Consider the following 23,870-nt stretch of genomic DNA (forward strand, 5'->3'; position numbering starts at 1 on the left):
TAAGGAAGCTTTCACGTCCTCCAATTTTAGGGTTTTATTACTGTAAATCAAAGTCTCCCTAAAATTTTTATACGATGGAGGTAAGGAACGCAGTAGCATTAGGGCCTGATCTTCATCATCATATTTAATGTCCATGTTCGCCAGATCCAACAAAATAGTAGAAAAATCATCTATGTGTGTTTTAATAGATGTACCTTCAACCATAGAAAGGGTATATAGACGGTGCTTCGCAATCAGTTTCGTTGTGAGATTCTTTGTGATGTACAAAGATTCCAACTTGTCCCATAAGTCCTTTGTTGTCTTCTGATCAAGGACCTCCCTCAAAACTTCATTGGACAAGCATAGCTGAATGGTGGATAGGGCACGCTCATCAACCTCGGCTTTCTTTTCGGCATCCCACGAAGACGGCATCTGCTCCTTGCCAACCAACGCCTTGTGTAAACCGTTCTGTGTCAAAATCGCCTTCATCTTGACTTGCCACATGGAGAAACTCATGTTGCGTTCAAATTTCTCAATGTCGAACTTTGTTGCCATGATCGAAAGACAAAGAAAAAAAAAATTCCCAAATAGATCGACGCGGCTCTGATACCACTTGTTACGGAATTGGGAGAAAAACAAATGGCAACAGAAACAAAGAAATCGAAGAACAAACACACAATTAACGTGGAAACCCTTGACGGGAAAAACCACGGGCAGGGAGAAGCAAATCCAATATCGAAAGATTTGTACAAGGTGAGCCAAATTTCGAGATACCCTAAAAAACCCCAATGACGGCCGAACAAAAAATACAGATATATATATAGTACAGAAGAAACCCTAAAAATTGAACAGGTCCATACAGATATATATAGTACGGTCTCGGGCCTATCGGCCCGAGACCTCCGCTTCCACCACAGAGCCCCAAATTTTTTCTCCAAAATTTAGTTTCACCAAATGGGTCGCACCGCAAGCTTTTCGGGTCGGGTCAACAAGAATTCGGGTCACAAACTCTAACAGTTAAACAAAAAAAAACACATTGTAGTTTAAAATGTCTACCGCTAATTCCATTTCTGTTAACGTATTAGTCAAACTTCCCTTATTTTTTTAGAATAGGCAACGACTACCAAAAGGAATCTCCAATTTCTTATTTGATGACGCAATCCAGGTAATGGAACTTCTCTATTATTTTTATATTGCATATATATATATATACACATATATTAATTTGTTTGATTTTTCTAATTAAAATGAGAAAATTTTGTTCATAAGCTGATTGAATTTGACTAATCTGATTGAAAGAGATGGCAGGAAGCTTCTTTCGTCGGCATTTTGATGACTCACATCCTACCTACATGTTTGATGCTTTCAATTGAGACCTGTTTGGAAAAAGTAAAATCCATCTCTGAGACCTTTCGTCTGTGTGACTTAAACCTACGCGAGTGCGCCCACAACTCTTACTTTTTCCGTTCTGTTTTTTCGGCTAGAAAGCCGACAACATTTTACAATAGGACCAAAAGGTTAAAAAAATATTCACACAGACCTATCGTTGCAAAATATTCTATATATTAACAAAATATGGATTAATATCTTCTTTATTATTATATTATACAAAATATATATATATATATATATATTTTGATAATTAATAAAATATAAAAGTTTTAACTTTAACATCACATCAGTTATATATATATATATATATATATATATGTTATGTAAAATATATTAATAGTTGAAAAGCTTTGTTAATAAGTACGTCAAAATGGAAAAAATATTGTTTCTCTAAGAAGAAAGTCCTAATTGAAATTTCCAAGATCTTGTATGAAAAGAAATATCATAATAGCACATAAGTTTAAATTCATTTTGATTTTTCTTTTCTGAAGAATATTGCCTTTGTCCCAAAGAAATTAAAAAAAAAAAGAAAAAGAAAAGAATATTGCCAATTGCAAATTTTATAGATTAAAATATTAAATTTACAGGAGATTTCTTGCCTTCTCTCTTTTCATTTTCTTTTTATTACTATTATTATTTTTTAAAATTCTTTTATAGTCGGAGTTAAGTTAGGTAGACTGTTTGACAAATTGTTTATATATCCACTATATTTAACCGTGTGCTCTTTTCACCTTCGGGAATTTGGAATTTTCTTTCACCAAAAAAAAGGAATTTGGAATTTTCGCAGACCGTGCCGCCGAATGTCAAAAATATCTCACTCTAATATATATTTTTATCAAAAGAAACAAAGAAAGAAAAAAGAAAAGTTACTGAAAGCGCATCCAGATATTGAAGTCTTAGATCACAAAAAAAGAAATATACATAATTAAATAAAAACTTATTCCATCCAAAAAAAAAAATAATAATAATAATAATAATTCAAATATCCTTCAGTTCAGTAGTTTTTATAAATATATATTTTTAAATGTAAAATATCGGCGTTCTCTCTTTATGCCTTTTCAACCATAACTCGCCCTTCCCATCCAACCAAACTGTTCGTGTTTTTGCTGCTTTTAATGTTTTTCGAAACAAAAGAAAACAAATAAAAAAAAATATATATCATTTTATGTTATTTTGATTTTCGTGTTCTCTTCTATTTTGCCAGTTGTCATTTTACTAAACAGTCTTCTTTTCCTTTATATCCCGCATAACCAACGGCTCTCCAAACTCTTTTATTAGAAATATAGGAAGCAGTTTTTGTGCTAGAGATTAAAAAAAAAAAAAAAAAATGGGGTTTGTGTTTTCGACCGACAAGATTGTTCCAATTGTTGTTTTTGGGGTTCTGGCTTTGAATTGCTTCTTCACTGGGTTTGGATCTCACGCTCAACTTCTGCCTGCAGATGAAGGTACACTTCAAATTTAAGCTTGTTTGTCTAGATTTTTTGTTTTGTTTTGCTTTTTTTTTTTTTTTGTTTAGATTTTTTTTCATTGTTTTTCCCACTAACTTTCATTGCTTGATTTCGCAATTTGATCTGTTGTTTTTATCTCATAAAGAGACTTCGTTTTAAAGAATTGTTTCTGTTTGCCTACTGAGAATTTGAGGGAAAACGAAAGAAAGTTGATAGTGTTTTAAGAGTTGCTTTGTTGTTTTATCGTCGCTCGTTTCTCAGTTTCGTCGCCTTGTTATCCAATTTGGGTTTTCCGAAGAATGTGTCTTTTTATTTTTTATTTTTTAACTCATAAGATCTATTAAAGGCCAAAAAAAAGAGTATTTAAAACTCCAAATCTCTAACGGCTATTTGGAATCTGATTCCATTCTGGAAAGTTACACCGTGTCAATTAATTTGTATTTTTATATTTAATTCCAAAAAATTTCTTACAATTTTATCGATGACAGAGTAACAGTATTTTTTAGCTCAAATATTTTTAGTTACAAAAAATTTATTAGAATTTTTTTTTTAATAATTTATTTAAATTATAATTTATTCAAAATTTTTTCCATTTTATGATTCACACACCTATGTTTATAGGTACAAATTAAAATGCTCCACCACCAATCTTCTTTGCCAATTTCTTAGGATTTAGCCGCTTGCAAAGTAACAGTTTAAACTTTGTCGATGTGGGCCCACGTAGAGTTCTTGTGCTCCCTGTTTCTGGCTTAAAACTTAAAAAAAAAAAAAAAAAAAAAAAAAAAAAGAACTCTATTTTTATGCATGCATTTTCCCTGTAATAAACAATCCCATTTTCCCTATAATAAACAATCCTAGTTGGGTGTTCATTGATTTGGAATCGATTTAATTCATAAATATTCAATCTAATTTAATTAGTAATCAATTTAATTTTTTTAATCTAAACTAAATCAAATTATATATAAAATTTAATTTAAACCAATTCAATTAGTAATCGATCTAAATTGATTTGGATGATCATTTTTGAGGTTAAGTTTTTTTTTTTTAAAAAAAATTTGGATTTTTTAAAAAAAAATTGAACTTTTTGAATTTTAAAATTTAGAAAGCAATATTTGACTTTCTAACTTTTTTATGATATGAAATATTTATTTGTCCAAAAGTGATATATTATCTAAAAAAGTAAATAACTAATACATAAAAATTTATAATTATTAAAACAAAGAAGAACAAAAGAAACTAAAAGTTTTGCATATCACATTACAATTCATACAACTAACCAATAAATTGTAAACAATAATATAAAATTTTGATACATAATTTTATTATATATATTATTAATCGGATCGGTTTTATTGGATTTTTACATTAAAAATCAAACCAAACCAAATTGATAATTGATTTTTAATTTTCAATACTGTTCCAATCCAATTGTACTAAAAAAATCGATCTAAACAAATTAGATTGGATTAGATCAATTGGTTGGTTTTTTGCATATTTCTAGATTTTAGATATTTTTATTTGTGAAATTACAGTTTTGTCATGCTTTTTTTAACAAATTGTTGGAAAGTGACTCAAATAAAAAAAGAAAAAAAGAAAAAAAGAAACAAAAACAAAAAGAAAGAAGAGAGAGAGAGAGAGAGAGAGAGAGAGAGAATGATTTGGAGGGATATAATGGCTTTAAAAATATGCAATAAATAGGAGAGCAAGCTGGAGAATGGGGTGACAGATTTTACAATTCATGAAGTTGAAAGTGTCAGGGTTTTCATGATGTTCTTTCACCCATGCGAGCTAGGAATGGCACAATTTTCATATATTTCTTATTATTTTTAATATATATATATATATATATATAGTTATAATACATCGGATAGGTAATTTTTCCTTTTTATTTTATTTTATATTAATAGTTGAAATCAAGGGCAGATCCAAAAGCTTTGACAAGGGGGCCAATATAGAGTGCTAATTTTTAGCGGAGTTACCTTTTATAAACTCTTATGGACTGGTTTGAAATATATTAGGTTTAAAGTAAAATGTTTATTATAGAAGCAAATCATACTCTATACATCATTTTTTTATTTTATTTTGCTTTTATATTGGAAATGGAGAATTTAAACCTAATATCATTGTCTGAAAAAAAAAAAGGCTTTGCCACTAGTTGTCTTTACTAGAGCCTCCATATCATTTTAAAATCTTAAATTATAAACTTATTACATATAATAAGTTAGAAATATACATATAAACAATGTTTTTTTTATTAAAATAAAAATAAAAATAACATGTTACAAAATTAATTAGCAAAATAAAAAACCAAAAATAAATAAAATAAAACAAAAAGCATAAAATTTTATTTAGATAAAGGTATAATGTTAATTGCAAACTTAAAAGTCAAACAAACATATATGCGATAGATTATCAAAAGTTTGATATATAATTTATGTTAAAAATATAATTAAATATGCAATATAAAACTACAACACATTTATTATGTATTTCATCACAAAATACCAAATATAATATTTTACATTATTTTCATGATAAACAATGATTTAGAAACCTACATATTAAATATAAAGGGTCAAAACGCTATATTTGAAAGTTTCACTACGCGAAAATAGCGATTTAGCAACAGTAACATGGCGCCTAATACAAAAATACGCGATAATACGTCGCTGAATAATAATAATAGCGACGAACCTCACTCGTAGTCGCTACATACAACACAATTGAGATGTAGCGACACCCATATTGCGACGTAATAAAGAATGCGAGATAACGTGTCGCTCAATAATAATATTAGCGACATACCTCACATAACGTTGCTATATTCCAAAAAATTGCGATCTAGCGACAAACAATTAGCGACAGTACGAAACAAAAACTCAGTTAGTGTCACTACAAACAATACTAAGCGACGTTGCTTTTCAGCGTCGTTCAATATGACTCAAAACTTATTAGGTACTTTAGTTGATATTAGTTATTTGAGTGTGTTTCAATATTTGTTTAGTTGATATTACAATTTGAAATCCAAATAAATTACTCGTTTCTCTTCATTTTGTGTTTTTGTTTATAAAAAAAGGAAAAATGTATCCGGCGACCCACGTTAATTACATGAGTTGCCCACTAAGATAGGGAAAAGGGCAAAAAATATGATGATTTTTATATGAAATTCGCATTTCAATCAACCTCCAAATTTATTTAGTGTTTGCAATATCATTGGACATTTAGGGGAAAAAAATTATCATGTACATAAAAAAAAAAAAAATTTGATATGGGGCAACGTGGATTTAGTCGTCTGCGTCGCCCCATATGAAGTTTTTTATATCAAATTCACATTTCAATTAACTTGCAAATTTATTTAGTGTTTGCAATATCATTGGACATTTAGGGAGAAAACATGATCATGTATCTAAACAAAAAAAAAAAAATTGATATGGGGCGACGTGGGTTTGGTCCTCTGTGTCGCCCCATATGAAGGTTTTTTTTATGAAATTCACATTTCAATTAACTTGCAAATTTATTTGTGTTTTCAATATTAATTGACATTTAGGGAAAAAAAATGATCATGAATACAAAAAAATAAATAAATAATTTGTGTCATTAATAATTATTTTTAAGAAATTGTTACTCAATAATTGTGTCATTAAAGGTTTGAAAAATTATTTAAAAATCTTTTTTATGTTTAAAAGGTAATGAAAAATTATTTTAAAATTTTTTTTATATTTAAAAAAGCATTTAGCGACGCATTTTTAAAAACAGTCGCCTATTATTACATTTAGCGACGAATCTGGAAACTACTCTCACAGAAATGCGTCGCTGTTTAGTGAATTTAGCGACGCATTTTTAAAAACAGTCTCCTAACTTTTAGCGACGCATCTGGAAATAGTCTCACAGAAATGCGTCGCCTATTCCAGCTTTAGTGACGTTGTTTTTTTTTTTTTTTCCTCCAATTTGAAAGTTGCTTTTTGGTTTTATCAAATTAAGATTATTTGATAGATAAATTCATACAAAATAATTGATAGAAAATAAATTTCAAATAAATATAGGCATAGGAAACTAATATTTCAAATAAATGAAATATTAACTTATATAATAATTTTATTATTTTAAAATTAATAATTTAATAAATAGTTAATATATATTTAATAGATAGGAAATAAAAATATTGTGAAAATTTTAATTATTTTGAAAATTTTAATAAAGAGTTAATAAAAATATGAATTAAATATATTAATTATTTATTTAGTTTTTTGTTTTTTAAGTACAAATTATTTTCTTATTAAATTTCAATTATTTGAAATAGTATTTTTGTTATTTAAAAGGGAATAGGCGACGCAATGTTTTAATAGTGCGTCGCCTATTACATTTTTTTTTATTCGTTCCCTTTTTTAAAAAAAAACAAAAATATAGTTTACATACTTGCAAATTGAAATAGAAAATAATTTTTTCTTAAGAAACAAAATAAAAAGAGAACAACAATAAATATAAATATTATAGGAAACAGGCGACGCAATTAGGAGTAATTGCATCGCCTGTTCAATTTTTTTTTTTTTAATTTGTTCAATTTTTTTGTAAAAAAAAACAATTTACATACTTGCAACTTTAGATACAAAATAAAATGTGTTTGAGAAATAAAATAATTAGAGAACGATAATAAAAATAATCACTGAATGCCACAGGCGACATTGCATCGCCTTTTCCTTTTTTTTTCTATTTTTTTAAAAAGCCAAAATACAATTTAAAGACTTACATATTTGTAGGAATGTATCTTGTAAATCAGATAAACTATCATTGAAGCACAAACACATGACTAAAAGTATAGCTCATTTAATATACTTATTTAGATAAATTGATCAATAAGTCCTTGTTGTATTAGTACTCTATATTTGGTATACCCTATCTTAGATCTTTAGATATTTGTGTTTCGTATATACACATATATGTGAATAATGAAATAACAAAATAACAGATATTTGCTTCATACTTTTTAGAATTATTTTTAGTATTTATTTGCTAATGAAAAAAGAAAAAAAATGAAATAACAAAATAAAAGGAAAAAATGGAACAGGCGACGCAGTTGTAGCAAATTGCGTCGCCTATTATTTTTTGTTTTATTTTGTTCCATTTTTTGAAAAAACAAATCTACAATTTAAAATTTTACAATTTTAAACAGAAAATAAACTATGTTTAAGAAACAAAATAATTAGAGAACAACAATAGCAAGCGACGTAATCAGAGGGTTATTACGTCTCTTGTTCCCTCATTAAAAAAAAAAAAACAATTTAAAAGACTTGCAAATTTGTACGCGGGCTTTTGAATCTTGGTGTGTTTTGAAAATTTACGCATTTTTTGCCATTTTTCTGAAAATTTTGGCGCGTTTTGAAATTTGTACGCGGGCTTTTGAATCTCTTTTATTTTCAAAACTAAATCAAATACTCTATCTAATAAATATTAGATTTGGATACAACCTAAGAGGGACTTGAAGAGTGAGATATTTCAGATTTCATTTGTCATTTGCCTACATCAGAAAGCCGAGTTTCTCTGTGTCACCCTCGTTGTGAGTTGGGTTTCTTCTTTTTTCGTCTCCATCGTGTAGATGAGTTTCTGTTTTCTTTGTTGTTGGCAGTTGCATGTGGTGGGTTGAGTTTTTTATTTTTTTAATTTTTTTTCATATTAACCATAGATTAGTTTCGTTAAATTTTCTTAATCTTGCTTTTGTAGATATTTTGTTTGTGATATTGCTTAGCATTGTTTTGATTCGAGATGATCTGTTGTTTTAACTCCACACAATATCATACTTTTGTTGAAGAATAATTGGTTGAAGAAGATGTTCTTGGCAATACTACGACGGCTCACAATCCATCTCAATGAGTATGCAATTCATGGAGATCTCCATGGTAAGTAAAACTACTTTCTAAATAAATTGGTAAGTAAATTTATTAACTTATGGTCGAAGTAATATTTATGACATTTAATTAATTTTTTTATTTGCTTTCCTAGGAAACAACGGTAATATTCTCTAGCTATATCATCTACTAAATTACTTTTTAATAATTAAAATTTTTTATTTTGCATAAGTGTCTATAATTTTATTAATTTTTTCATGCAGTACTATGAGAGTGTAATATATTCAACAAGAGGATGTCAACTTCCATCTCAACGAATATGCATTCATGGAGATTTAATTAATATTGCTTTTGCTTTCCCATATACAATAGTTCAATAGTTACCAATTCAAAAACTAGTTCATGAAATAATATTTAATTTATTTGATAATTATTTTGTTATGAAAATATTTTTTATGCAATTTTTGTATTCCAATTACTTTCGATCAAGATCATTTTAGTTATTTTGGTATTTTTATTATTTTAATTTTTTGGTATTGATAATTTCTAATCAATTTTCACACAATTATAAAAAATAAATATAATAAAATAAAATAAACTAAACCCTAACAAATTAAAAAATATAAAAATATAAAAAAAGCAAAACGGGCGACGCATGACACATTTAGCGACGCATAACATAAATGTCGCCAATTCAACTTTTAGCGACGATAAAATTTAGTGACTCGAAATAAAGGTCGCTAAAGGTTAAACATCAATATATATAGCGACATATTAATTTTCTCAATAGCGACGTACAATTAAACTTGTCGCTAAAAGTCTAACATTTAGCAACGCATATATTTGCCAAAACAGAGACATAGTATTTTAAATGTCGCTAAAAATCATAACATTTAGCGACGTATATAATGTTGCTGTTTCATCTATATTTAGCGACATATGTTTTACGGCGTCGCTGTTTCTCCATTTTTAGTGACCTTTTCTCATACGTCGCTGTTTATCTAATATTTTTAGCGACAGAGCATTAAGCGACGTGGTATAAATGCGTCTCTGTATATTTCGTTTTACTTTTTTTTTTGCGTCGCTAAATCGCTATTTTCGCGTAGTGTTTGTTTATGTTTTTTGGAGGGGCCAAATACAAGTTTTTATAAAAACCATAAAAGAATTGTATATACATATTTATATATAAAGGGGGTTTCCAGATATTTTAGGGTGGCCGTGGGCCGTGCCGATTGAGATTCAAATTCTCAATTTTTACTTCAGAAAGTAATGGTTTTTGTTTTACAAATAGAGCTAAGCAATTGAATAATCTGACTTTGTCAAAGAGCAATAATTATGCCTTTATGTCTCTTCCTACCAGCTTTGAACCAATTATTTATTTAATGGGGTATGACTTTGGAGGTCCATATCCAGCCACCGACGTGCCCAGCATTACCATCTCAGAGCCGATTAGGACATACCATAGAGGTTTATATGCTATTAACTTTGTATTAATTTTATTACCAAAAAAGCCTTTGTATTACCCTTTTTTTTTAAAAAATAAAATTAATCTCTAGTATACTTTATCTGGATAATAACTCTCAGTAACATGTGTATGTTTCTACTTTAGTGATGAAATTGTTCTTTGATATTAATAGATAAAGTAATTTAAAAAAATAGAAAAAGTATCAAAAATCTGGACCATATGCCCCATTAATAAGTAAAGGACCAGTATGTTTTGCCAGCTTCCTTTTTTAAAAGAAAATAAATAAATAAATAATATGTTAGATAATGTAACAAATCTAGTGGGTTTTGAATGATAAATCATATATAAACTTGGTTGACTTGTATTATAATTAAATTCATACATACATATATATATATATATATATTATCATCCTTTAAATCAATTTAATGTCATAAAAAATGCACCAGTTAAACAATCAAAAAATAAATCAACAGTTGTGTCAAATCACCCTTTAGATACAAAAATAATCACATTCCCTCCAGAATCATCCCCTAATCATCCTAGTCTAAATACTTTAGATAAACCATCACAAGTTAATCAAGAACCAAAAAAGAAAAAGATCAAATGCACCAAATGTAAAGAATTTGGTCATTTTCCTAATAAATGTCAAAACCAATATACAAATCAACAATTAAAACATTTTGCTAAACTCCCTTTCCATAATCAACCTTTAGAAACAATCACCAGTTCCCAACCTCAAAACACTCCTATTACAATTCAAGATTTACAATCTGAATCTAAATCAATCAAAAATGAAATAAAAGAATTAAAAATCTTTCCTAAATCAAATCAAACTTTATACTCCCAACCTACACCTAGGAAATGGCACATTCAAATCACTATAATCATCCAAGATTTTCAACTAACCACACAAGCCCTTTTAGACTCAGGTGCAGATTTAAACTGTGTCCAAGAAGGCCTTATACCTAGTATATACTATACCAAAACTAAAGAAAAATTAAATTCTGCCAATGGCAGTAAAATGGATTTAAAATATCAAATTAATCAAGCCCATATTTGTCACAAAAATGTTTGTTTTATAACATCTTTTGTTCTAATCAAAAATTTAATAGATCCAGTCATATTAGGAACTCCTTTCCTCTCTTTACTATACCCATTCACTATACACCATGATGGACTATCTAGTCAACTCTTAGGTGGAACCATCAAATTCAATTTTATACCTCATAATCACACCTTAGAAAAAACTTCTAATCAAATTCAAAACAAAACCAAACATTTACAATCCCTTCAAGAAGAAATCAAATACAAACAGATAGAAAATCAATTGCCTCAGTCTAGTCTTCAAAATCAAATTAATAAATTTCAACAAACTTTGATCAGTGAAATTTGTGCTGATAACCCTAATGCCTTTTGGCATCGGGCTAAATATATTGTTAAATTACCCTATATAAAAGATTTCGATGAAAAGAATATCCCTACTAGGGCCAGAGCCATTCAAATGAATCAAGAATTAATGGAATACTGTAAATCAGAAATCAATGATCTTTTAAATAAAAAATTAATTCGTCCTAGTGAATCCCCTTGGTCTTGTTCTGCTTTTTATGTCCAGAAAAATGCTGAATTAGAAAGAGGATCCCCTAGACTAGTAATCAATTATAAACCCCTAAACAAGTGTCTTCAATGGATTAGGTACCCTATTCCAAATAAACAAGATTTAATCAAAAGACTCAATCAAGCTACTATTTTTTCAAAATTCAATATGAAATCAGGATTTTGGCAAATAGAAATCAATGAATCAGATAGATACAAAACCGCTTTTGTTACCCCATTTGGCCATTACGAATGGAATGTAATGCCTTTTGGTTTAAAGAATGCTCCCAGTGAATTTCAACATATGATGAATGACATATTTAATCAATATAGTCATTTTACCATTGTCTATATAGATGATGTCTTAGTATTCTCACAATCAGTAGATCAACATTGGAAACATTTAAAAATATTTTTAGGTATAATAAAAAAACATGGTCTAGTTGTTTCTGCCTCTAAGATCAAATTATTCCAAACCAAAATCAGATTTTTAGGTTTCAATATATATCAATCCCAAATCACCCCTATAACTCGAGCCATAGAGTTTGCTAATCACTTTCCTGATGAAATATTAGATAAAAATCAATTACAAAGATTCTTAGGATCTTTAAACTACATTGCTGATTTTTATAGCCAATTAAGAATCAAATGCAAACCTTTGTTTGATAGGTTAAAATCAAATCCTCCTCCTTGGTCTTCCAATCATACTAATCTTGTCAAACAAATCAAAACCCATGTCGAAACACTTCCTTGTTTAGGAATTCCTTCTCCTAACTCATTTAAAATTGTTCAAACAGATGCCTCCGAAATTGGTTTTGGTGGTATTCTTCTCCAACAAATCACTCCCAAATCACCTGAACAAATTGTTCGGTTCCATTCTGGAACATGGACGTCCTCCCAAATCAATTATAGTACTATCAAAAAAGAAATTTTATCATTAGTACTATGTATATCAAAATTTCAAAATGATTTACTTAATCAAAAATTTTTAGTTCGTATTGATTGCCAAAGTGCAAAATTTATTTTAGAAAAAGATGTTCAAAATCTTGCATCCAAACAGATTTTTGCCCGATGGCAAGCTATCTTAAGTATTTTTGATTTTGACATTGCAGACATCAAAGGAAATCAAAATTGCATTCCTGGTTTTTTAACCAGAGAATTTTTACAGGAAAAGAAATCTCTGTGCAGGATCATAATGCCTCCTAAGAACAAGGGGTCATCCACCCCGAAGGGATCATTTATCCCTCCTCCTCTTAATCAAAAGGGATCATCAATCCCTCTTTATCAAAATCAAACCCAATCATCTCCAACTCAAAACCCCCCCAATGAGGATCAAATAACCAAAAATCAATCCATAATTCCCATTGAATCAACTCACCTTCAACATCCTATCCCAATCAGCCAAATCAATTACCAAACTGCTCTAACTAAACCATACAATCCATATAGTTTAATCTCTAGCCAACCATTCACTCCTTTTGCCCAATCACAAACCAAATCAACCCCTTACTTCGATATTGCTAAAAAACTTTTATTTTACATTGAGCCTTCTCTTACTAAAATGACCATTCCCCAAATCATTAATCAATTTTTACCTCCCAATTTCCATTTCATACCTAAATTACCCGGTATAACCTTAAAATACTATACCGCCATTCTCCAACATACACAATCAGTAACCATAACCCCACTTTTTGACAAAAATGATAATCAAACCATTATTTCCAATAAAATTTGGATCCATAAATTAATCACCCTTGAAAAATGGAATCAACCAGCCTACAAATCAAAAAAGATCACTTATCCTGGTGATGTCCCCATGATTCCCTATACATATAATTACTATGATTATATTGATGCTTGGGAATATATTTTCTATCACCAAAATGAATCATTTTCCCATTCTTGGTTTATCAGTTGGAATTCAAAATTTCAAAGAAATTTCCATAGCTGGTTTTTCCAATAGTGGTGCGATCATGGTCCTGCAAAGAAACATCTTCCATCACAAATTCAAAATCTAATCAATCATTTTTCCAAAAAATATCAAATCACCTATAAAGAAAATGGGTTTCCCATTGAATTAATTTTTATGTCTAAATATAAAGTCTCCTGGATATTCAAATGGCAATATTCTCGAGAACAGGATATCATTCACCGAATTCATTCAGTAAAATGGTGGGATAAGTGGAATTCAGACCGAACTCATAAAATGGTCATGGATGAATTCCCCATTTGTCCTCCCAAAATAATCAAATCATCATCCAGTCAAAATTCCAGCAAATCAACCAAATCAAAGAAGGAAATGCTTGCTCACATTCAAAAATTAATTGAAGAAGTTGATCAGTTATCAGATGACTCAGAGACATCTGATGAAGCCTCCAGTCAACCTATAGCAGAATCATCCAAATCAAAGGAGCCCCTTGGATTATCTACAAGATGGGCAGACTACCAAGATAGTCAAGATCCATATGATCTAGGATCTGACTAAAACAGAAGGAATCTAAATCAGTACAAAGTTGCTTTCAGAAATTCAAAATCAACAAGATCACGAGACTTTACTGTTCAATCACTATTCATGAACAGTAAAAAGAGCCGAAAGCAGATCACTGTTCAATCAATCAATCAACTATTCACCGACAGGACACTGTTCAATCACTATTTACAAGACCTCCTTTGCCTATTTAAAGGAGCCTCATTTTCATTTGTAAATCAAGTTTTTTATAGTTTTTGTAGAAGTTAGAGAGAGTTTAGAGAGTTTCTGGCAGATTTCTCCTCTTTTCTTAATCTTCTTCTCTATAAAACTGTATAATCAACCAGTTTGAGTGCTTGTAACACTTTGGTTCTTCGAATCAAGTAAGCATTCATTCATATCATTTATTTGTTTTCATTATTTTATTTTATTATCTTATTTTCATATATTGCTTGGCTGGTTCTACCGCCTTCAATATTATTATTTTGTTTTAAATATTTTAATTTATTATTTTCATATTTTTGGCTGGCTTTGCCGCCTCTATCTTTTATTTTGTCATTTTCATTTCCTTCCGCTTCCATCTTCATACTCTGTCTCTTTCATATCTCTGTTCTTCATACATAACACTCTCTCCCCTTTCTCTTGTTTTATATATATATATATATATATATATAAGTGGGAACATAAGTGACATGGACATTATGCAAGTTTGACCATCTAATGAATTGAGTAGGTTTTGAATAATGAATCATATATGCAATTTATTGACTTGTATTATATTAAATTCATATATATATATATATATAAAACATTTTACATGGATTAATTACCGTCCAAAATGTTTAATAATATTAATGACGACAAATAATTTTTTTTCTTCCAACATTATTCTAAACTAACATAAGATTCTATATCCAAATTAGTCAAAACTTGTGCATGCTAGAGAAAGGGTAATTTTTTTGCAGGGGAATAGAATAAATTACTTCTTAACTCTGAAGATAAAAACAAACAAAGAAGAAAATATAAAGATGGGGGGGGGGGGGTTAAGAAGAAGTTTGTTTTAGATATATATATATATATATATTTACTACATATATTCTGTTATCTCCTTCTTGGGATATTTCTATTTTATACCATGTAGTCATGAATAAATTTTGTTACTGAAATGCATGTGACAGTGAAAATTCTTCAAACAATTTCCGACAAACTACAGAACCCTCATTGGAACTTCAGCCGAAATTCTTGTAGTCCGAGTGAAGGCTTTAACATGACCATCTGGGAAGATACAATTACACGTAATATGACTTGCGACTGCACGTTTGAAAATGACACTGTTTGTCATGTCAAGAAGATGTAGGAGCTTATTTTCGAATCATCAAGTTCTTTTGTTTTTCTTTCTGAAATGCATTTATTCCATGATTGCACAAAGCATCTCAAATGCAATTTGTTAGTTAATTTTTATTTTTATTGGTGCTTTACCATTCGTTGAATAATTATCATGCTATAGCAGTGTCGATATTAGTTTAAGTCAATGATAGAGATTGGAAAATGTGTTGCACTTGCACATGTATAAGAAGCAATGAACATATATATATATATATATATATTTATATATAGCATGCGTGCTATGGATGATACCTCTATTAGTGATTTTGTTAAATTTTTGAGTTTTTTAGTAAGAGAAAAGTTGAGGTAATCAAATTTTATAAACTAAAAATTAATTAGAATTTGGTCTCTCTATCAGAAATTCTCTATGCTTATTTGTCTAGACGGTCCGTGGCATAAGCATCGGATGGAACACATCTCCTTTTATTGTACCATTAACACTACGTTATCAGAATTTCATTGTCAAATTTCTAAACCATGATGCATATTTTTTTTTTTTTTAAGGCATTAGAAATTATAGTTGCATGGTAGAATAGTCTTATTATTATTTTTTTTACTTAGAATTTTTTGTTCTAAATTTGGTATGGCACCTGGCTGAAGGGTCAGAACTTAACGGGAGTTCTACCTGAAGAATTTGGCAACCTTACTTTTCTTGAAGAAATGTAAGTGATTTACACACATACATATATGTACATATATATATATATATCAATTCAACGAATATTTGAGTTTACTACTAAGATTTACAGAGTAAGAAGATGAAAATTGGTTTTGGGAGCCCGTACTTCCAAGACTAGGATCTAGGTTCATTGCAACTTATAAGAATCTGTTGAGTCTGTAAACTTTCTAATCAATTTCAGTACATATATTTCCTACAAAAATGTAAGCCCTTTCTTTCTGTCTTCATTATTATTACTATGTGACACGAAGGAATTTGTTTCATTGAACAGTGATCTAACTCGAAACTACATCAGTGGACCAATCCCCACAACTTTTCGCGCACCCCTTCAAAAGCTGTAAGTTACTCTCTCTCTCTCTCTCTCTATATATATATATATATAGTTGAGGGAGTATGCTAATACTCCATAGCTATGCACAGGTGTTTCAATAGGTCATTCAATATCGTTGATTCATATGTTGGTATGCTGCAGGTCACTTTTGGGAAACCTCCTCAATGGTTCAATTCCTAAAGAAATTGGTGACATTACCACACTCACAGATCTGTAAGTCATCTGTTTAAAGTTAAATCATATAATTGAACCAAAAATGTAAATGTGTGACCCTGGTTTCAATTTAAATTGCATTTTCCAGGGTGTTGGAAGATAATCGGCTTGAAAGGTCTCTTCATCAGAACCTGGGGAGTTTGAGTAATTTGAAAAGACTGTAAGACTGCTGCTCTTCTTACCTATTCATCACTGAATTTCCACTTTGGATACCAATTGATGTTTTAGACGTCCAATTTGCTTTAAAGAAAAAAAAATCTCATTTATGACAAAATAAAATCTAATCATATCTAGTTCATAAGATACTAACAACCAAACTGTTCTCTGTCATTTGCTTAGCCTAAACATAGTCTTTATTTGACTACAAATTTGAGTCTAATAATGTGTCTGTGAAGAAATGAAAGAAAAAAGTACATATATCTTTGTTGCTTCCTAAGAGTTCATTATAGTTAAAATTTTTGCTTTGCGTTTCTTTCACACTGATTTGAGGAATGTGTTACTGATGACAGTTCTTTATTTTTCAGCCTTCTTTCGGGAAACAATTTTACAGGAACAATACCAGAAACATTTGGGAATTTAAAGAACTTAACTGATTTGTAAGTGAAGTAAGGTGACTTTATTATATGAATATCTGCTTTGAATTTTGAGATTTCTCACTTTTATTACCACATGCAGTAGGATAGATGGAAGCAGAATATCAGGGAAGATACCTAGTTTTATTGGGAACTGGACCCAACTTGATATACTGTGAGTACTTCACTTCATTCCATTTATCTGCAATCTTTTGCCTATTTGAAAATATAATTAACGGTTACTTTTTCCTGATTTTTCCTGATAATTTACTTGAAAAAGTACAAATTTGATGCAGGGATATGCAGGGCACATCCATGGAGGGGCCAATTCCTTCCTCTATATCTTTATTGAAAAACTAAACAGAATTGTGAGAGCTTTCTCTATCTAGTAATTATTTGTTCCGGTGACAAACTGAGTCAAAGTTGTCAAATAATGGAATTAACTAACCTATGTTCTTTATCAGGAGGATATCTGATTTGAAGGGATCAAGCAATCATTTCCCCAATTTGACAGATCTGACAAAATTAGAAAGATTGTGAGTTCAATTTTCTGCAACTAAAATAGTAGTTCTATAAGATTATCATCTCTTGAGCTCTCTTTTGTCTTTGTTTTGCTATTTTGTGGCTCAGGGTACTGAGGAATTGCTTGATTGATGATAAAATCCCAGATTATATTGGAAATATGGAAGGTTTGAAAACATTGTAAGTTCCTAGAATTTGTAAACGTACTTGTATATGTTTTTGAACATATTTTATATAATTTCACAAATGATTGTGTGTTATTTGGTCTCACACTTAAATGGCCAAACCAGATGTGCCTGCAGGGGAACTGACCTAAACTTAATTAGGCTTCCTAAGTTTAAGAACAACCCATGACAATAAATATCTATTCTGCAACTATTTGACTAGTATGTTGTATAGTCATTTTCTTGTTACTGACTGATTATGTAAGGTTGAATATAGATTAGATAAAGTTGATGTTTTATAGACTAACTTACAGTAGTATATATACACTAACCAACCTATAATCAACGTAATTTTGAACTATTAACCATCACAAATGCTTCTGTCAAGATTGAGTAATCCGTGTTTAATTAATTTGATTGTACATCAAGGCAAAATTGTAAGATGTAATTGATTGAGACTTTTTTTTTTTTTTTTTTTTCAGAGACTTGAGCTTCAACAGGCTGACCGATGTCATTCCGCTAACTTTTCAGAGGCTAAGTCTTAATCACTTGTAAGTTAATCAAGGCAAAATTTTCAGGTTTTATATTTATTTTTGCATAATTTATTTCTTTATGTTTCACCAAGCACTAGTTTCTTTAGAAGAGAGATAATAAACTTCTATGGCTTTGTAGGTTTTTGACCAGCAACTTGCTTACCGGAAAATTACCAGAGTGGATAGAGGACATAGGCAAGGACTTGTTAGTATATATTATTGTGTCTACTATGAAGTTGTTTACAAATTGCATGCGGCAGAACCTTTTGTACTACTCAAGTTATCGGTCGTGGTTCTGTCTCCCATTCTACTGATTTAAAATTTCATATTAAGAAATTTATTGATCAATTGCGTAACTTTTCTGTTTGTAGCGATTTATCATACAACAATTTTACAGGGCCAGCTAACGCTAACTGTGCATATTTGCGAGTGTAAGTGAATATAATATCTAGAGCTTCTCCTAAGTGAATATAATTATACATGTCCATATGTTGAATATTGTTCCATTCCTTTTCTTTTCTCCGAAATCCACTCTCTCTCTCTCTCTCTCTCTCTATATATATATATATATATATATATCACTCCAGAGGCCATTATTTGTTAATATTTTCTGATTACATTTATTATTTAACAGGAATCGAATTTCTAGTTACTCAGCTTCTGAAAGGAACTCGTAAGTCCCTTCTCACTATTACTCTTAATTGTCTCTTATATATATATATATATATATATGTATATATCAAACTTCATATGATTCAGTAATGACTAAGATTTAGTTTTCAAAACATAGATGGTGCTTGAACAAGGACCTCCCTTGCCATGGCAAACCAAAACGTAAGTTTAGATTCACATCAGATCATGCTTTCACGAATTCTTTGTAGCTTATATGGTCGCATGGCCTGGATGGATGTAATATTTAATATAATTACTACCACACCTGCAGACCACTCTTTCTTTATTAACTGTGGAGGAGGGGGGGAAGTAAAATTTGATGGCAATGAATATGAGGACGACATAAGCTCCGGAAGCAAATCACACTTTGTTTCTGTATCAGAAAAATGGGCTTATAGCAGTACTGGGGTTTTCTTCGGAAATAATGATGAGGCAGAATACATAGCAACAAACAAATTTTCTCTGAATGTGACTGGTCCAGAATACTATCAAACAGCTCGTCTCTCCGCAATATCACTCAAGTATTATGGCCTTTGCTTGCGAAAGGGCAGTTACAAAGTACAACTGCACTTTGCTGAAATAATGTTTACTGACAATGAGACATATAGTAGCGTTGGAAAGCGCATATTTGATGTCTCAATTCAAGTGAGTAGAAGTATAATTTTATTTTATTGAATATAATTCATTTCATTTATTATTTAGAATTGTTAATTCTCTACTAGATTTAGCTTGCAGTTCAAAGGGGACTAGAAGGGACATTGTTATGGTCTCTTAAGAAGCTATTAATATATGAAAAATTTGAAACATAGAAGCAGTTCAACAAAACCAGTTACTGAAACTGTTAGAATAAATTCAGAAAACAATGTCAAATTCAGGGAAAAATAACATGTCTTTTACTGTTTAGAAGCAACTTCGAAAACATTATTATAGACATGCTCTGATAATTTGTATGAAGGTAGTGAACTTATAGTTCTTCTTTTGCACAGGGGAACATATTTTTGAAGGATTTTAATATTGCTGAGGCAGCTGGAGGTGTTGGTAAAAACATCACCATGACACATGATAATGTTCTTGTTAATGGTAGCACCCTAGAGATCCATTTATACTGGGCAGAGAAAGGAACTAGTGACATTCCTGCCAAAGGTGTCTATGGACCTCTCATATCTGCCATTACCGTGACACCAAGTAAGTTTGGTACATGTTTTAAGATTTCTATCTTGTTTTCTTAGTTTATCACAATAAATTTTTATTTTTTCAGACTTTAAGGTTGATACTGGGGGGTTATCTACTTGGACTATTGTTGGCATTGTGGCTGCATCATGTGCATTTCTCTTGTTGATTCTGTTAGCCCTCCGAAAGATGGGTTACTTAGGGGGAAAAGATCTTGAAGATCCAGGTGAGGATTAAGTATACAAGATGTTTATTCACATGGAAGTTATAGCTGGCCACTTGATTGTGAATTATCGCAAATAATACACTAGGGAAGAGATTCGAAATTCCATATTTTCTTATATCTTAAGTAGTGCAAGAAGAAGTTTCTTGTTTTGAAATGTACTCTTAAGGTACTTGAAATTGCAAACATTCCACAGCGATTTTCTTGCAAAAGGAGTAAGGAAGAAAAATGAATACATATAAAGGAAGTATAGTATTTGTAAATAATATAAGCCTGGTCTTTCATACTACTGATTTGATGTGCCACTCTGTGGATGTGTTTTCGAACTTTTGCTTTGTCTCAGAACTACGGGGGCTCGAGCTACAAACAGGATATTTCACATTAAGACAGATTAAAGCTGCCACAGGCAACTTTGACCCTTCAAATAAAATAGGCGAAGGAGGCTTTGGTCCAGTTTACAAGGTAGTATATTCTTCTGCTGAACTTTGGCCTTGTCATTAAACTTTATAGTTTTAAAAAATTTTGATGGTCAGCCAAAACAAAGAAGTGTATAGAAAGTGATTTTATAATTTCTTTGCTTGGTTCTTAGGGTGTACTATCAGATGGCTCTGTAATTGCTGTTAAGCAGCTCTCATCCAGATCAAAGCAGGGGAACCGTGAATTTGTCAACGAGATAGGCATGATATCTGCACTGCAACACCCTAATCTTGTGAAGCTATATGGTTGCTGTATTGAAGGAAATCAATTGTTGCTTATATATGAATACTTGGAAAATAATAGTCTTGCCCGAGCACTTTTTGGTAAAGCTTGACTAAAAATCTTCAGCATTAAGTCACGAATTTTATGATTAGACTTGCATCTAAGTGCTCTCTCTCTCTCTCTCTTGTTTGCTTTTCGACATTATAGGTCGTGAGGAACAGCGACTACACCTTGACTGGAAAACAAGACAGAAGATATGCTTGGGAATAGCAAGAGGGTTAGCATATCTCCATGAGGAATCAAGGTTGAAAATTGTTCACAGAGATATAAAGGCAACCAATGTGCTCCTTGATAAGAATCTAAATGCAAAAATATCCGACTTTGGTTTAGCCAAGCTTGATGAAGAAGAAAACACCCATATCAGCACAAGAATTGCAGGAACAATGTAAGTCCTGTTTCCTCCCATAAAGCTTCAGTAGGCAACTAACCTAATTTAGATTTATTAAATTAGTTTATTAAGGACTTAGACATATTGATGAGTTTTTGAGGGGAGGGTGACAGAGAGATTGATGTTAAAAAGGAGAAGCATGCCGTGCTAACATGCATTGGATGATCTACAGGTTTTCTGTGATTGTGTTATAGCGTGCCATGCTAACATGCATTGGATGATCTACAGGTTTTCTGTGATTGTGTTATACAATGGCTTGTTTATTTATATATGATAATGTATGTAAATAGAGTTTACCTATTTGTTCCTTTTTTCTTTTAACAAGCAAACAGCACACTTTTTAGTTGCAGAAATTTGGAACGTTGATATTATTTTGATATAACTGCATCCTATAGAAGCAGAACAATGGATGCATAAGCAGATATCTATTACATGTTTCTGGGAATTACTGTTAAATGCTTAGTCACTCATATGGAACCGTCTATTTACCTTTTCAGAGGTTATATGGCTCCTGAATATGCCATGAGAGGATACTTGACAGACAAAGCAGATGTATACAGCTTTGGAGTTGTAGCTTTAGAGATTGTCAGTGGGAAGAGCAACACAAATTACAGACCAAAGGAGGAATTTGTTTATCTTCTTGATTGGGTAAGCAATAAGCATTGCGTTCTATGCTTCCTATGCTTTTTTGTCATGTTTTTAATATTATATTTCTACTGCTCTTACAAGTTTATATGTGTTTATTTATTTTTAATTTCATAAAAATGAGAATTGAAAGTAACTTACTTGATAGAAATTGGTCTTGCTAAAATTTTCGTCTTTCTAAACCTTGCATTTCTCTTATATGAATATGTTCATGAAGAATTAAATTATTTTTTCCTTTGTTTTTCTACATTATAATTGAAGGCCTATGTCCTACAAGAACAAGGAAATCTTTTGGAACTTGTGAATCCAAGTCTTGGTTCAAACTACTCCAAAAAGGAGGCCGTGACAATGCTTTCCTTGGCTCTGTTATGCACCAACCCATCTCCAACTCTAAGACCTCCCATGTCATCTGTAGCCAGGATGCTTGAAGGCGATATTCCGGTCCAAGCACCGATCATCAAGCAGAAGTCAGCCGACCCAGATGCAAGGTTTAAAGCCTTTGAATTGCTGTCACAAGACAGCCAAACACAACAAGTCTCTTCAGTCTCACATGATAGTCATCATCAAGGCCAGTCTATGGATGGTCCATGGATTGATTCTTCAATTTCTCTCCACAGTAAGGATGATCACCAAGAAGATTCTTCATCCCGCAAGCTTCTCCAGGATCTTTATGATGAAAATTTAGAGTGATGAAAGTTGAGCAAGGATTTTGAAATTCTTATTTGAATTTTGTTGCAGTCTCTTGTGTAATGGTATTACATTGAAGAAATTTGTTTTCTATGGTAAGACAATTTGAAGGTGTAATTATGTCATATTACAAATCGTGTTATACAAAATAAATTAACAAAACAAATATATTTTCGATTGATCATATATACGTGGCCTCCTCTGTTTCTCAAAGTTGTGGACTAAATTCTGTTTCTATTGGGGTTTATAATCGAGTGTGCTTTCAACGTCTCTCTTGAGTTAATCGAAGGGTAGTAATGTTGCACACATCTAAGTTGTTTAACAAATTATATGGTAAAGTGATATGGCAAAAACGACGTATTAATGTTTTATCGGTTGAAAAGTGATGTAAACCAAATATGTATAACTTAATACAAATTAATAAAATTAACATTATATTATTTATCATATCAATTAATAAATAAAATTGGTCTTATCTTGGTTTCAAAAATATTATTGAATCTCACAGGTACCTCCAAATCTTTGCAGATGAGATTCTAAACATTCATTTATTTCAACCAAAGCTAATTAAGATTTAAAAAAAAAAAATTCTAAGTTTCGGGAATATCTTTATATAATAGTAGTTGTGATCAACTTTAAAATTTAATATGACATTTTCGCAGAAGCAAGTGAAGTTCTGATTCAACTTGTGCATAGGGGAATGTGGTTTTGAAAGATTACAATATTGTGGAGA

The 23,870-nt window shown here is 30.6% G+C and overlaps 1 pseudogene; it reads left to right on the top strand.

Annotated features, from left to right (window-relative positions):
• Positions 1-1,700: 1,700 nt before the first annotated feature.
• On the top strand, positions 1,701-23,325 carry LOC107432587 (probable LRR receptor-like serine/threonine-protein kinase At1g53440; annotated as a pseudogene).
• The last annotated feature ends 545 nt before the right edge of the window (positions 23,326-23,870 follow it).

This window comes from Ziziphus jujuba, chromosome 11, assembly GCF_031755915.1.
Source record: "Ziziphus jujuba cultivar Dongzao chromosome 11, ASM3175591v1".
Classification (NCBI taxonomy): domain Eukaryota; kingdom Viridiplantae; phylum Streptophyta; class Magnoliopsida; order Rosales; family Rhamnaceae; genus Ziziphus; species Ziziphus jujuba.